Raw genomic sequence first — 13978 nt, 5'->3', positions numbered from 1 at the left:
AGCGGGATTTATTGAGGGCAGATATATGAAGGACAATGTAAGGCAAGTAATAGACTTATTGGAATATCTTGATAAGAATAAACAGATTTCTGCAGTGCTGTTTTTTTTGGATGCGGAGAAGGCCTTTGATAGAGTGGATTGGAATTTTCTACTAAAGACTTTTAAAAAGATGGGCTTTGGGGACCAATTTATACAGGCGATCTCAGCAATTTATCAAGAGCAAAAAGCACAGATTATTATTAATGGAAGTTTGACGACAGAGTTTAAAATTGAAAAAGGAACAAGACAGGGATGTCCGTTGTCCCCACTTTTATTTATTTTAACATTGGAAGTCTTGCTAAATACAATACGGGACTCTAAAATTTTGAAAGGCATAATGATAAGGCAAGAGGATTATAGAATAAAGGCATTTGCAGATGATCTGGTGGTTACCCTATCACAACCAATGGAATCAACAATCCTGATGAACGACATTATACAAGACTATGGTAGAGTTTCAGGTTTTAGACTGAATTCAAAAAAGACTAAAATGATAGTCAAAAATATGACACAAGATCGTAAACATGAGCTTGAAAGGAGGGCAGGTTTCGAAATTGTACCTAAGGTAAAATATCTTGGAGTTCAGGGTGCAGAATCAAACATGAAATTGTTTCAAAATAACTATGAGGTGTTGTGGCGAGAGGTCCAGAAAGACATGGAGACTTGGAAAAAGCTGCAACTGTCTTTACTTGGAAGAATAGCAGCAGTTAAGATGAACATTTTGCCAAGATTTCTGTTTTTGTTTCAAATGATTCCGGTGCTTAAAAGTGATAAACAACTGAAAGTTTGGCAAACTGGACTTAATAAGTTTGTCTGGAACGAGAAAAAGCCGAGAGTGAAATTGAAAATTATGCAAGATGTTCCAGAAAGAGGAGGCAGCTTTAACTTTAACAAGTGATTGGTTTGGAAGTAAAAAGGCTGGAATACTGAATGCAGAAAGTTTTGATCTTGAATTTGGATGGCATGCTTACCTATTTTATGATGACAAAGTTGATAAAGTATTTAAAAGTCATATACTTAGAGACTCTTTGATGAGAGTTTGGAAGAAGCACCGACTCAAATGGGATTATAAAATACCGCTATGGCTGGATCTTGGTCATACCTTGTGGAATACAAATATAATGTCACTCGGGGGGTTTTTATACAAAGAGGTTCTTTTTACAGATGCGGGCAGATGGCAGCTGAAGACATTGCAGACACTGTTGGACGAAGGGATTAATTTAACCTGGTTACAATATAATCAATTACAATTGAGATGGAAAGAGGACCAAAAAACTGGTATTATGTTGCATGAGGAAGAATTGGTTAGACATATAAGAGAGAAAGGTCCAATGCATATTAAAAGGCTTTATAATGTTTTGCTAGAAAGGGACTCAGAAACTGAATTAGTTAAAGATTGTATGATTAAGTGGGCACAAAATTTTGAAGAACCAGTGATGTTGGAAACATGGGAAAAAATTTGGGTTCAGAATGTTAAATTTACACAGTCGCAGAATCTGAGGGAAAATTTTTATAAAATGTTTTATAGATGGCATTTAGATCCTAAAAAGTTGTCATGTATGTACCCTAATGTTCAGCCAAAATGTTGGAGATGCGAATGTTTGGATGCTACGTATTATCATGTTTGGTGGACCTGTAGGAAAGTTAAGGCTTTTTGGATAAAAATATGGTGGGTCATGCAGAATGTTTTGAAGAAAAAAATTCAATTTTCTCCACAATTGTTTTTATTGGGTATAGTTAAGGGTTTTACACAGGGTGAAATAAAACTAATATTGTATATGATAACAGCAGCAAGATTGTTGATAGGTAAATATTGGAAGAATGAAGTTTTGCCTACTATCGAGGAATGGACTTTGAAGATGGCAAGTTTTGCAGAGATGGCGAAGATCTCAGCACATTTAAAAGATTGTTCACAAGAGACTTATGAATGGGAATGGAAAAGGTGGATAGAATATGTTCAGAACAAATACCAAACTAGAAAGTATCAAATAGCTTTTATTTGAAAATAATGTATTAGAAATATCTTAATGTAAAGAGACAAAGAGGAAAAATTATATAGGGGGAGGGATGGGTTCAGGTTTATATATCAGTGTTATTAGTTATGAGTACATAATAGGGAAGTCTGGGGGGGGAGGGTTAGGGAGGGTTAGGGAGGACGGGAAGTTTGGGGAGGGAGGTGGGGGGGTGAAAAAAAAGGGGTGAAAATGTAATTGTAAAACTTTTGCAATAAAAAAAAAAACAATTTATCAAGGAAAGCAATCTTTTCCTTTTCTGAGCAAATCTCTCACTGCATCATGAAATAAAACTTTTAGTTAAACTGATTGATTCAAATTGCAGTTCTGTAGCTAGTTGCTTTGAAGACAGTGGAGTTTATCAGGTTGATAAGATTGCGCTGTGCAGCTAATGACCGGCCAGAAAATACCTAAAAGTTTTTAATTTGTAATCAATAAAACTCAAAAAGATTCCAAACTTGCTACATTCTACAACATTAAAATTATAATTTATTAAATGTTCAATCTGTGATTATTAATTCAAACAGTTTAGAGCCTGTGGACAAATGAAGACAACTAAGCAGTTTAGTCAATAATAATATTTAAAATCATAATAGATGAAAATATTAGAGCATGGAGGACAAGCATAATTTCTGGAGAAAAGTACAGCCCAGTGCAATAATCTACCCTAAAATGGATCTTTCTTACCACTTGTTTAGGTGAGGTCCTCTGCAGTTTGCAGGCACATCAGAAATGCAGTGGAGAGAATAGTGATCTTTGGATCACTTCTTACAAAGAGGCATGTGGAACTGTCAATTAAGATGCTGCCCTTTATATTTGTTACCAAGTCTGCTAGTTCAGTGCTGGGTGTTTTTTAATCACTCTTCCATTGTTATTCTTAATTTCAGAGTATTTTAATCACTTGCTATTTAAAAGTTGTAAAGAAATGTGCCAGTTTGTGGCTTTAATGATAAAATTTCTTAAAATAAGATTTTGGCATAATATGCAACATCACAGTGAAAATTCAAGAATTAAACATTCCACTAAGATCTAATGTGGCTTATTTTTTACTTGCTGTAGAGAAGGTAACTTGTTGCTATCAAGGGCCTGAATTTTTAATTATTTTTATTGCAGCAAGCGTCACAAAAGTGTGATGGTAAAATAAACAATGTCACTGGAGTAAAGCATGATCAAATTTGCCAAATGAATTTATGTATTTTTGATTTGGTTTGGCTTTTGTTTCTACAGTTGGATTAAGGCAAAAAGGAAGATGAAGTATAATACATTATACCAACCTATACAAAAAACTTACAGAAATTATCATGATAATGAAAAATCCAGATTATTATTCAATTTTAATGGTTGGAATAATAAAATAGATACAGGAGACACAGATTATCGATGGGACATGCCATACTCGTCCATATCTACTTTATAGTTTAGGATGTTAAATTTACAGGGGAGAACAAACAGTTTTCCTTCTATGTTCATGCATTTTTTGCATAAAAGTGTCACTTTGCTTTACCTTTTGATACTGGCTCACATTCTGTATGCATCAAACATATCTAGTGGAACAATTTGTGATCTAACCAGCTCCCTGACTCTCAGCTGCAAAGGGGAAATATTATGTAAATGATACAATGAGTTATATTTGGCTGGATTATCTGAAAGCATTTGAAACATGCTGCCTTGTGAGATGCAATAACTCTCCCATCCAAATTAGAATCATGGTATCAAATGTTATTGACCAGGAGGTTGCTGAAAATTCCTGACCTTAGAAATCTACATTATAATCTACTTTCTGATGAGCATGGTTATTTTTTTGATAGTTTCCTTCAATTTTGGCCACTCCTTATGAGCAAATTATGGTGAAAAGAGATGAAAGCCTTAAAAACATCCACAAACTACCATACATCCCTTAATAATATCTAATGTATCAAGTAATACCAGTAGTCTATAGTAATTTAGGAAGATCTTCAATAAATGAAGGGTGTTGATATTCTGCATTTGTATGTAACAAAGATAAGTGATTTCTATAATGGCAAATAGTTCCCAAAGTCTTAAGTGAAATTTCCACAGCCTTTTAAAAGGCAGTCCCAAATAACAAATTTTAGTGTGACACAAGGAAAAATTATCTTAACAAATGCTAAAATATGTTCTCTTAATTAGGTATACATTAAATGTAATTTTCAATTCTGTCCATATTAATATTTTGAGCAATATGGCGATTGCACACTACTCCAAAATCAAATATAATCTCAGTTTGGGCATAGAATTTAGCAGGTGAATTAAAATTATGGTGATGCAAATTCAAATCCTTTTTCAGATATGAAATTTCAAAAAGGACTTAGTTTTAGTCATTGGTTGGAAATAGAAATTGCACTAAATTATAATGTGATTGTTTTATTGTGACTTAGTTTTGTGAAACCAAACATTGCAGTTTATAAATTACTGTTTATGGCATATCAATAATAATATTGATCTCAAGAAATAATAATTACATTATATGGATGATGGCTTGATATGCTTAAGGGTTATGTGTATACAGTGCTGTGCTTGTTCTTTCATCCAGATGAACTAGAGTTTCTTTGAGGATGAAGCCATTCATTGCATGTATATAGGAAATCTGAATTTCAACATCATGAAGAACCGAGAATATGCACAGAGTGCAAACACACCACTCATATCTAAGCAGTAGATCAAACAAATCAGGTTATCCTTGGCATTTAACCACTTACATGCAAACATAAGTACAGTCATGCATTCAGAAATATATATATATATATATATATATATATATATATATATATATATATATATATATATAATATTACAGGTATCTGTAAATATTCATTATTCCATAAAATAAGCATAGCTTACAAATTCTGATTTTAAAATAGTCATATAAAATCTTATATAAAATCCTTTAAAGAAAAGTCCAAATAATCCTAAAGTTGTAGATTAGTTGAGTTTTTTTAATTATAAAGCAGCTTTTACATGACTGTTCTACATGTAAATCCCAACATAGCTATAAAACTAGAAATCAATGATTTGTTGGAACTTCTTATATAAAATAAGTAATTTAAAGAGAATTACTAAACTGAGTAAAAGTTTTTTTTTTTAAATCTTTTTCCTGTTGCTGTTTAATCTTCCTTTGTGATGAATTAGTTTAAATTTAGGATCAAGTTTTCAGGCAAATAAGGCAATTTTGAGAAAGAGAACACCCTTTTTTGTGCCATCCCTATTTTACTTAATGTCTAAAGCATAAATGGTCTAAGATAGCTCCCAATATACTAAGACGAGTGGTGGGTTGCCCCAAGTTCGGTCCGGTTCTTGTGAACTGGTAGCAAAACCAGTTTTACTACCCAGATGTCGTCATAGATGATCTGCGCAACGAGATCCCGTTGTGAACCAGTAGTAAACGTAAGTAGAACCCCTGACTAAGATCCCATTTCTATTGAATTTGCTGCTTGCTTATATCATGGAAATCGTAAATATCCACAGATAACTAGACTTAAATAAATATTCCTTTGTTTTTATTTAACAAATGGGAGTATTCTGACTTAGTTGATGTTTTAGACTAAAGAATTGGGATTTTAAAGATTTCTTGGCTGCATTTACTTCTAGTTGCATAAAAAAAATAAACCAAGCAGTGGTGACAAAATCATTCCTTCTTATAATTAAAAAAATAAGAAAATTGTCACACATAGATTTTATTTTTAAAAAGAATCATCGTGGCACACTGGTTAGAATACAGTTTTTCAGGCTAATTCTGCCAACAATTTGATTCTCATCAGCTCAAGGTTAACTCAGTCTTCCATCCTTTTGAAGTCAATAAAATGTGGACCCAGATTTTGGGGGGCAATATGTTGACTCTGTAAACCACTTAGACAGGGTTGTAAAGCACTACGAAGCAATATATGTCTAAGTGCTATTGCAATTTTTGACTTATAATGCAGCTATTATCATCCTGGTGTAGCTATTTCATTTTTTTCTCTTCATTTTACATACTACATTCAGTACAAGTAGAGTGTAGTGAGTAAGGTAAGGTTTAGTAAGTCTTGAAACGTCCAGTCTCACCCATAGAAACATGCACTCTCAATAAAACTACATCTACATGGAGGAACGCATGCAGTGAGATATCCCAAAGTTCTGTCTTAGGTCCAGTACTCTTCAACATCTTCGTAAATGATTTAGATGAGGGTGAATAGCCAACCCTTTAGAAGTTAGGCTAAGATCCAGAAGGATCTTAACAAACTTGAACCTGGGCCCTATCCAACAAAATAAATTCAGTGGTGAGAAAAGTAAGCTTTTACACAGGTAAGGAAAACCAAATGCACAGATATAGAATAGATAGTATGTGGTTCACTCTTCAGTGGTAACCGTGAGAGGAATTTAGTGGTCCTACTAGACAACCATTTAAATATGAGCCAGCAGTGTGCTGTAGATTCCAAAAAAGCCCATGCAGTCTTAGACTGCATTGACAGAGAATATAGTATCAAAATCACATGAAGTGTTAGTACCACATTGGTGTTTATAATGACTTACTAGACTCTGTGTCATCCAGTACTTGAATAATTGTATAATAGATGTGTTAAGTACTGGATAAATTGTTCTGGTGAGGCATTATACAATAGAAATACCAGGATAAAACTTGTTTTCTTCAAAGTTTTTCAGTACAAAGAAAAAAATTCAGTGTATAATGGAATCTCCCTCTTTTAATAAATTATACATCAAACCTGGGATATACTGGAATAAGGAACAAGCACAGTGCATAATAATTAACCTATACCAACAGCTTCTGATTCAGCCAGTTTGATTTAGTGGTTAAGGCACCAGACTTGAGTACAAGAAAAAGGAAGTTCTAGTTCTGCCATAGGCACAAAGTGAGCTGGGTAAGTCTCTTAGCCATAGTAAGCATTCAATGTCAATTCACTTCCAAATTCTTGCTAAGAAAACTGCAGGGACTTTTCCAAACGGTTTCCAGGAATAAACACTGGCTCAAAGGCTAAAAAAAAAAAAAAAGCTTCTAAGATTAGACCAAAGCCTTTTTAGGTTGCATCATCCAGAATGCCTTCTCCACCCTTTACCTGATAGAAATAGCTTTAAAAATGAAAGCCTCTAGTTCAGAACTCCAGCTCAAAAGCTTGTGAGAACCTCTGAGATGAATATCGTGAACTCTTACCTTGGGGTTGTTACTGGCATTACAGTCGTGTTTTGGGTGTGAAAGCAATGAGCTTTTATTTTATTTAAATCAGATTTTTCTTTTTTTAAAGAGACACTGGTATGTGAAAGGTAGGAACATAAATCTAAAATATGAAATTATTTTTACTCATTTATTCTAATCTATTATATTGTGAATCACTCTTAGCTCAATACTTTATGGTAATTTTGAAAGCATGCCCATTTTAGATAACAAAACGATGAGAAAAATCTAGTTATAGGCACAAGAAGCATGCTGTTTGGTAAGGTGATTTATTTCTTTTTTTTTAAACCTTTATTGTTAAAACAAAAGTTGGACATGGTGGAACCTTCTTGGTAATATCTCCACCATACAAAATATACATTACTACTTACTAATTCTATACACATACTTAACTTCTTTTACATGTTTACAGATACATACTATATTACATATATTGCATCTTGTTTCAATCTATACATCCTTGTTCTTATCTGTTCTGACTTCCATTCATTAAGTCTAACCATTGGTAAAATTTATTCCAGATCTCATAGTATTCTGTCTCTCCTTTATTTTTCAGTTCTAACGTCAGTCTATCACAAGTGATTTCTTATCCCTAGCTTTTTCTGCCTAAATAAATCCACTCCTACACCTACTACTGCTACTATCACCATCAAAGTATTTATCTGAGGACATGGTGTGCATCACTAAATGTCACACCAAAGTTAGTGTAATTAGAATAGAACTGGAAGGGACCTTGGAGGGACCTTGGAGGTCTTCTAGTCCAACCTCCTGATCAAGCAGGAGACCCTATACCATTTCAGACAGGTGGCTGTCCCAGTCTTTTCTTAAAAACTTCCACCTACAACTTCTGAAGGCAAGCTGTTTCTTGGTGTATGAGAAAGTAAGAGAGCTGTCATTTGGAATCAACAGCCTATGACTATCATGCTTTCTAAGGAAAAAAATAATTTGAAAAATATACACTCTCACAATGTCATAGAGTTTTTAATTCTTTTTGCACGCCATCTTGAATCACTTGCAGATGCTTACATGGAGCAACATGGCTATAACAGCCCATCCTCAGTATTAGCAGCAGTGTGTTTCAGCAGGTGGGTTGATCTGAGTAACCTTTTCTGAAGAAGCTAAACAAAATTGTTTGGTCAACACTTGAATAAATAAAGATCAGACAAAAAAAATCCTGGAAAAAGACAATGTCAAATTACTTTGGTATTTGTTATCATATAAGGAATTAACTAATTTCACAAAATAGATGTTTTGTTTTACAGGTAATATATTTTAATCTGTGTTCATCCATCCATCCAATTTATTTCATTTTATTTTATTGTGGCACCTAGCCAGCCCATACACACAGACACATAAGTGAATACATAAGAGTGTTTCATGGACCTATTTGTAGGGGGAATGGCATCTGACAGTCTTAACTGCAAAGCAGGGCAGCTGACCAATTTAGAAGATTCTTTTTCTATGTTCTTAAACTTTCTTGTCTGTTGGATTTTCTTTTGGAGGAAAGTATCTTAAATTCAGAGTCATCTTCCTTTTGGATAATTATAGGATGCTGCTGTTCATGCAGACTAAAATTGTGTTTGTCTATTTTGGTAACCTCACGGCTACTGCTTGTTCATATTCACCTTGTCATCAACTGCAATTTCACATTTTTTCGCACCTACTACTACTAGCCCATCTGTTCCCAATTCTATATTTGTGCAACTGGTTTGTTTTTCCTAAGCATAAGCATTGCATTTGTCTCTATTAAATTTCATTCTGCTCTTTTCAGACTGTCACTTTTTTTTAATCTATCAAGATTATTTTCTAATTTGTTTCTGTATTCTACATCAGTGTTTTTCAAACTCAGCAACTTTTAAGATGTGTGGACTTAAACTTCAAGCCCATGTCGAAGTCTACACATCCTAAAGTTGCTGAGGCTGAAAAAACATTCTTCTAGATCATTCATCAGAATCTTTTTAGAGTCTGATGGTTTGTAATTGTGCTTTTAATTTGTCCTCTTTTTAGAAATACCATCCATCTTAGGTTATTTTAGCTTTTTTCTTGCTAGTAGAAAAAAAAACTGGCTGTGAAGATCACAAATGGCAGTCGTGTATCATGGAGCATTGCAATTGGCCATAAGTGTGAGCTGGTTGCCAGGCATCCAGGTCACATGGCTGCGGTGGTGCTCAGATGGCCAGAACTCGTTGGACTGGTTGTAACCCTCATGTCAAGGACTACCTGTTTAGTCAAGGTGGCGGAATAAAAACAAAATTAAATCACAAAAACTTTCTCTTATTAAATATGCATGAAAGTACACTCATGCAAACACCTTTAAAACAAGCACTGTTCTGACTATAATTAAAGAAAAGAACATAAGTACTTTTGTTTCCACATGGAAACCGCTTCTGAACTTCGTGCTTGATGTGGAAAAAAATGTAACTCTGACTTTGGGTTTTACAGATTAGATTGATAGATCTTTATACAAATGACTTGTTCATAGTATTACGAAAAAGCAAAAAGCTGTGATTTGATATTAATGCCTTATTTTACTGTAACAGAGAGAGTCGGAAGTCAATGCTTCTTTTTCTTTATTTTTTTCTATCTTTCCTCACTTCACTTCACTTCCCCCTTTCCCCTCCCCCCCCATTGTTCTTCTATTTACTTTTGTATTTTGAATTGTATAATATTCTATAACTTAATAAAAAATAATTTGACCAAGGGGAAAAAACAAGCACTGTTTTACTGATTTCATTTTTGCTTAATTTCTTCATATTTCCATCTTTTCACTAAATTTGCATCCAGAGAAATATAGAATCAGAGTTAGAAAATGTTCTTCATTTCTTCATTCTTTAGGGTGAAAAGTTAAGATTATGGCAAACAATGAAATAGGTTCACGATCTATTGTCTAAAAAGCTGAGCCTGAAAATAAAATTCAAATGGAATATGAGGTTTGCTGATTCCAGCCCCCATTTGATCTGCATGAGAGTGAAATAAGGCATCTGGAAGAACCAACTTTAAGACTCTACAGCCAACAAATATGTGTCACATTAGATAGGGTTGTAAAACTTGCAATTTTGCCACCCAATGATCTAAAAAAACCTTCTCATTTTTCCAGGCTGCATGTTAAACTTCTACTTACAGATTTTTCCATAAAATAACTCTCTATCACATGAGTGTCATCATACTGTTACACTCATTTGGTCAGAACACAATCTGTACCATGACTTCATTTTCCAAGCACTTAATACTGTCTCAGGCTTTGAAAATATTCATAAATGCATTGAGAAATCTAACAGATAGATATAAGGAAGAATATCCATGAACAGAACAAAAGGCTATCCATTCTTCAAAAATAAATGGTCACCACAAATCATAACAATATATTATTATGCTATGCTTCCTTTAGGTTGAAATCCGTGTACCTGCATCTTTAAGAAAACAGCTATATATTGTTTTTTGACATTGGCCAAACACATTCTATTAGTGGGCTAAACTAAGTCAAGATGGAGTCCTACACTTCAGCCTTCCCTCTTATCTTTTCATGCCATACTTCTTCCTCTTACTGTCATCTTCCCAATTACAAAGATTTTTGAGAGATATCTTTGGATAATGGTAGCATTAGTTTATTGAGCTTACTTTTAGTTGTGGTTCTCCAGGGTTCAAATTATCTCTATCAAAGTAGAATTCGAGAATTGGTTTTAATTTGTATTCCAGCAATACTTTCGCAGTGCAACAATTCAGAAGTAAGGGTTGTCTTGAGTATTTATAATCTGTGTGGAATTTGCATCCTGCAACTTCTTGGGAAATGTCAGCTGATTGATGGTTGGGAATGGTGTTTCCACATATTCTAATCTGTCTCCTGCATCAGTATTTTGTGTATGGTTTTCATCAAAAGTTTGATTGGATGATAGATCATATGTAATTTCACTGATGTGCTCTTCTGATGTTTGCCTGGTCAATCATTTCCATATTTTCTCAGTCAGATATGTGATTCATCCACTTAAATTAAATATATATTTGGGAGATGTATCACATATGCTTGAAAATGGAAAAACACATTGCTTTATTACAGCTAAATATGTGATCATTCTCACATTTGCATTCTGCCAAGCATGGACAATACCTCCTCACTAACAGAAGGAAGTCAGCAAGCAGCATAGCCATGGACAATCAGCATGCCTTCGTTCATCTGTTCAGCCTAGTTGTCATGTCTCCATTAGCATACAAGGGAAGAATCAAAATAAAATATTAAATAAAAGGTCCATATACAGTTTGATATTTTTATAAACATTCTGGTCAACCGCCAAAAGAAGCAGATGGTATCATATTAATAGCTTCCTAAATACACTCATTACTTTTTTCCTGAGCACATGCAACTTTTCTTTTTTGTTCCTTTCTCCATTAGTTGAACAACACAGATATTCTTAACGTTATACTCTGAATTTAATTATTGCCTCCACAGTTCTGGGGTTTGCATAAATCAGTCCATATGAACCCATTTTTCAAGCAAACACATCCAGTAAGTCACACTTATTGATGTCAAAACAGGCAAGTAGATCAAACACTATCTCCAGTCAGGCAAATCATCTGCGTAGTATACAATCATTTGCATAGTCTTCATCTTGCCAACAGGACCTGATCTTTTTAAAATTGTTTTTTTTAACAATTCATGTTGTTGTTGTAATTGCATCTGGCACATAGTTATGTCAGAACTCTGTAGAGGTAAGAGAAGTCCTGTCTGCCACAATTCAATAAAGACTGAATTTTTCATTGGTGAACAAGTTTTTTAGAGTGCTTGACTTTCTTTTTGCCAACATATGTACATAGCAACATACATAGCAACTAGAAAATAACAAGGTATCTGGCACATTACTTTCTATTTTGAATTCAGAGTGTGTGCATACATAGAGCAAATCAAATATACTCTTTAAGTTCATTTTTAATAAAAAGTAAGTAAGATAGTTCACAATTACCAACCTTTATCAGGCTTGGAGATGGACAGGCTGATATCTTTCAGATTCCACACTGTAACCGACAATACTGGGCAAGATTGTAGGAACAGATGTTCACCCAAATGAACTAATTGTCTCTTGCAAATTCCCCTCCACTTCGCTCCTCTTTATTCCCTATGGGAGGGGCCATTCACTGTCCACCTGTGGCTTTACTCCTGAGCCGACCCTTGTTTCTTAGCTGTTCCCTTCTCCTGGCAGCTCTGTGCATGCACACACTGGGGACAAGATCCAGCTGTTCTTCTGCCTCACTGATGTCTGACTTCACAGGCAGCTGACAACTGTCAGACGGCCCTGGCCCAACTCTGCCTCCAATGCAGAGCTCTCATCAGAGCCTCCCCCAGACTCCTGGATTGGCTCATGTTCCTCCCCAACCTTCTCACTGTCCGAATCTGATGCCAGATCTGCTGGCCGCTGACAGGCCACAAACCAGGTCAGAACCTGGATGAGTCAATACCTCATATTAAATATCTTAAAAAGGACAGGTGTTAGATAAAACAGTAGTTATGAAAGTTCAGCTATGTGATTGGGGTGAAATCCAGGAAGATTCTTTCTAAGGAACTAAGCTAAGCTGAGTGGTTAAAGACAAATTGCTGTTGATTAATTATGCTACTCTTGGAGGACAGCCCCTGATATAAGTAACTCTGTTTGCAAATGAATGTAGTTTGCAAATGAAACCTTCACGAGTTGAGAAAGTACCCCTGGGTAAAGATCAAAGCTAACAGACATGGGTCTCAGCAAAGGTGCTAAGTAGTGCAATAGTGTGAGGAAAGTGTGAGTTACAAAGAGGAGGGAGAGATATACTTTTTGCGCCATCACAAGATCCCAGTCAGGATTGAATTCCCTACTGGGAAGGATAAGAGAAAAGAGTCAGAAATTCATGCTGTGTGCTAAAAATACTGCATTGGCTGAGATTCACAACTAGCCCTTTCCTATGTTGGCTCTCATTTACTTTCCCATTGGTCACTTCCTACTTTTGTTGTAGTAGCCTCTACATGTTTCCAAGGATACATATTTTCTGATTGTTTATCCTTTTCTTGTTGGTGATTATAGGAGCAAAATATGGAATTACTCCAGACATAAATAAGTTGAGCAAACACAGACATTAAAAATATAGTGATTAGTGACCAAAACAATCAAAGTATATTTTTAGCTGGTAATGTTCTTTTCCGTAAGAAAGCAAAAAACTTAACTGCATCCGGATATCATATCAAAATTAATGCCATACTACAGTTCAAGGCAATGCAATCATGCCTCTGGCATCTTCCCTGTTACTCTGTAGTCAGTACTGATGCATATGCATATGCCCAGTAAGAAGCTACATTTGTAATTAGTACATGTATTCTTGAGATTTTCAAAGCAGAAGATAGTTTAAGAAGATATTTTAAGTAAAAAAAATCCTAGAAGTCAGAAATCCATTTTAGTTATAAAATTGTGCAGGCAGAGAGTTGGATGGAAAGCAGAAATATGATGCAAAAAGACAGTAAAACAGATTTTAGGAAATTAGATTAGAGCATTTCAGCTGATAGGTGAAATATAAATCGTAGAAAAGGTGGAATATTCTGTATAGCCTAAAAAATAATAAATTTTCTTGACTTTTCTTGTCAGAAGGTTGCAAAAGGTGATCACATGATTCCAATCCAATCACATGATGCAAATGTCATAAATCTGAGTCAGTTGTCAAGCGCCTGAATTTTGATCATGTGATCATGGGGATACCACAATGTTTATAAGTGTGAAAAATGGTCATT

The 13978-nt window shown here is 34.7% G+C and overlaps 1 protein-coding gene across 4 annotated transcripts in view; it reads right to left on the bottom strand.

The window, feature by feature from the left end:
- ADIPOQ (adiponectin, C1Q and collagen domain containing) overlaps positions 1–13978 on the bottom strand; it is a 47923-nt gene that overhangs the window by 22620 nt on the left and 11325 nt on the right. The window contains exon 1 of one of the 4 annotated variants that reach the window (XM_034439490.3): positions 12196–12513. The exons of 1 other annotated variant lie outside the window; for it this stretch is intronic. The gene's annotated coding sequence lies outside the window, so the exon portion shown is untranslated. Of the gene's footprint in view, positions 1–2738; positions 2882–10854; positions 10914–12195; positions 12514–13978 lie in introns of those variants that run through there. 2 more of the 4 variants (XM_034439492.3, XM_034439489.3) reach the window with 2 other exon arrangements.

The sequence above is a fragment of the Pantherophis guttatus genome, chromosome 6 (genome assembly GCF_059756535.1).
Source record: "Pantherophis guttatus breed Tessera chromosome 6, ASM5975653v1, whole genome shotgun sequence".
In the NCBI taxonomy this organism is placed as follows: Eukaryota; Metazoa; Chordata; class Lepidosauria; order Squamata; family Colubridae; genus Pantherophis; species Pantherophis guttatus.
This window is presented reverse-complemented; position numbering and strand designations above follow the sequence as displayed.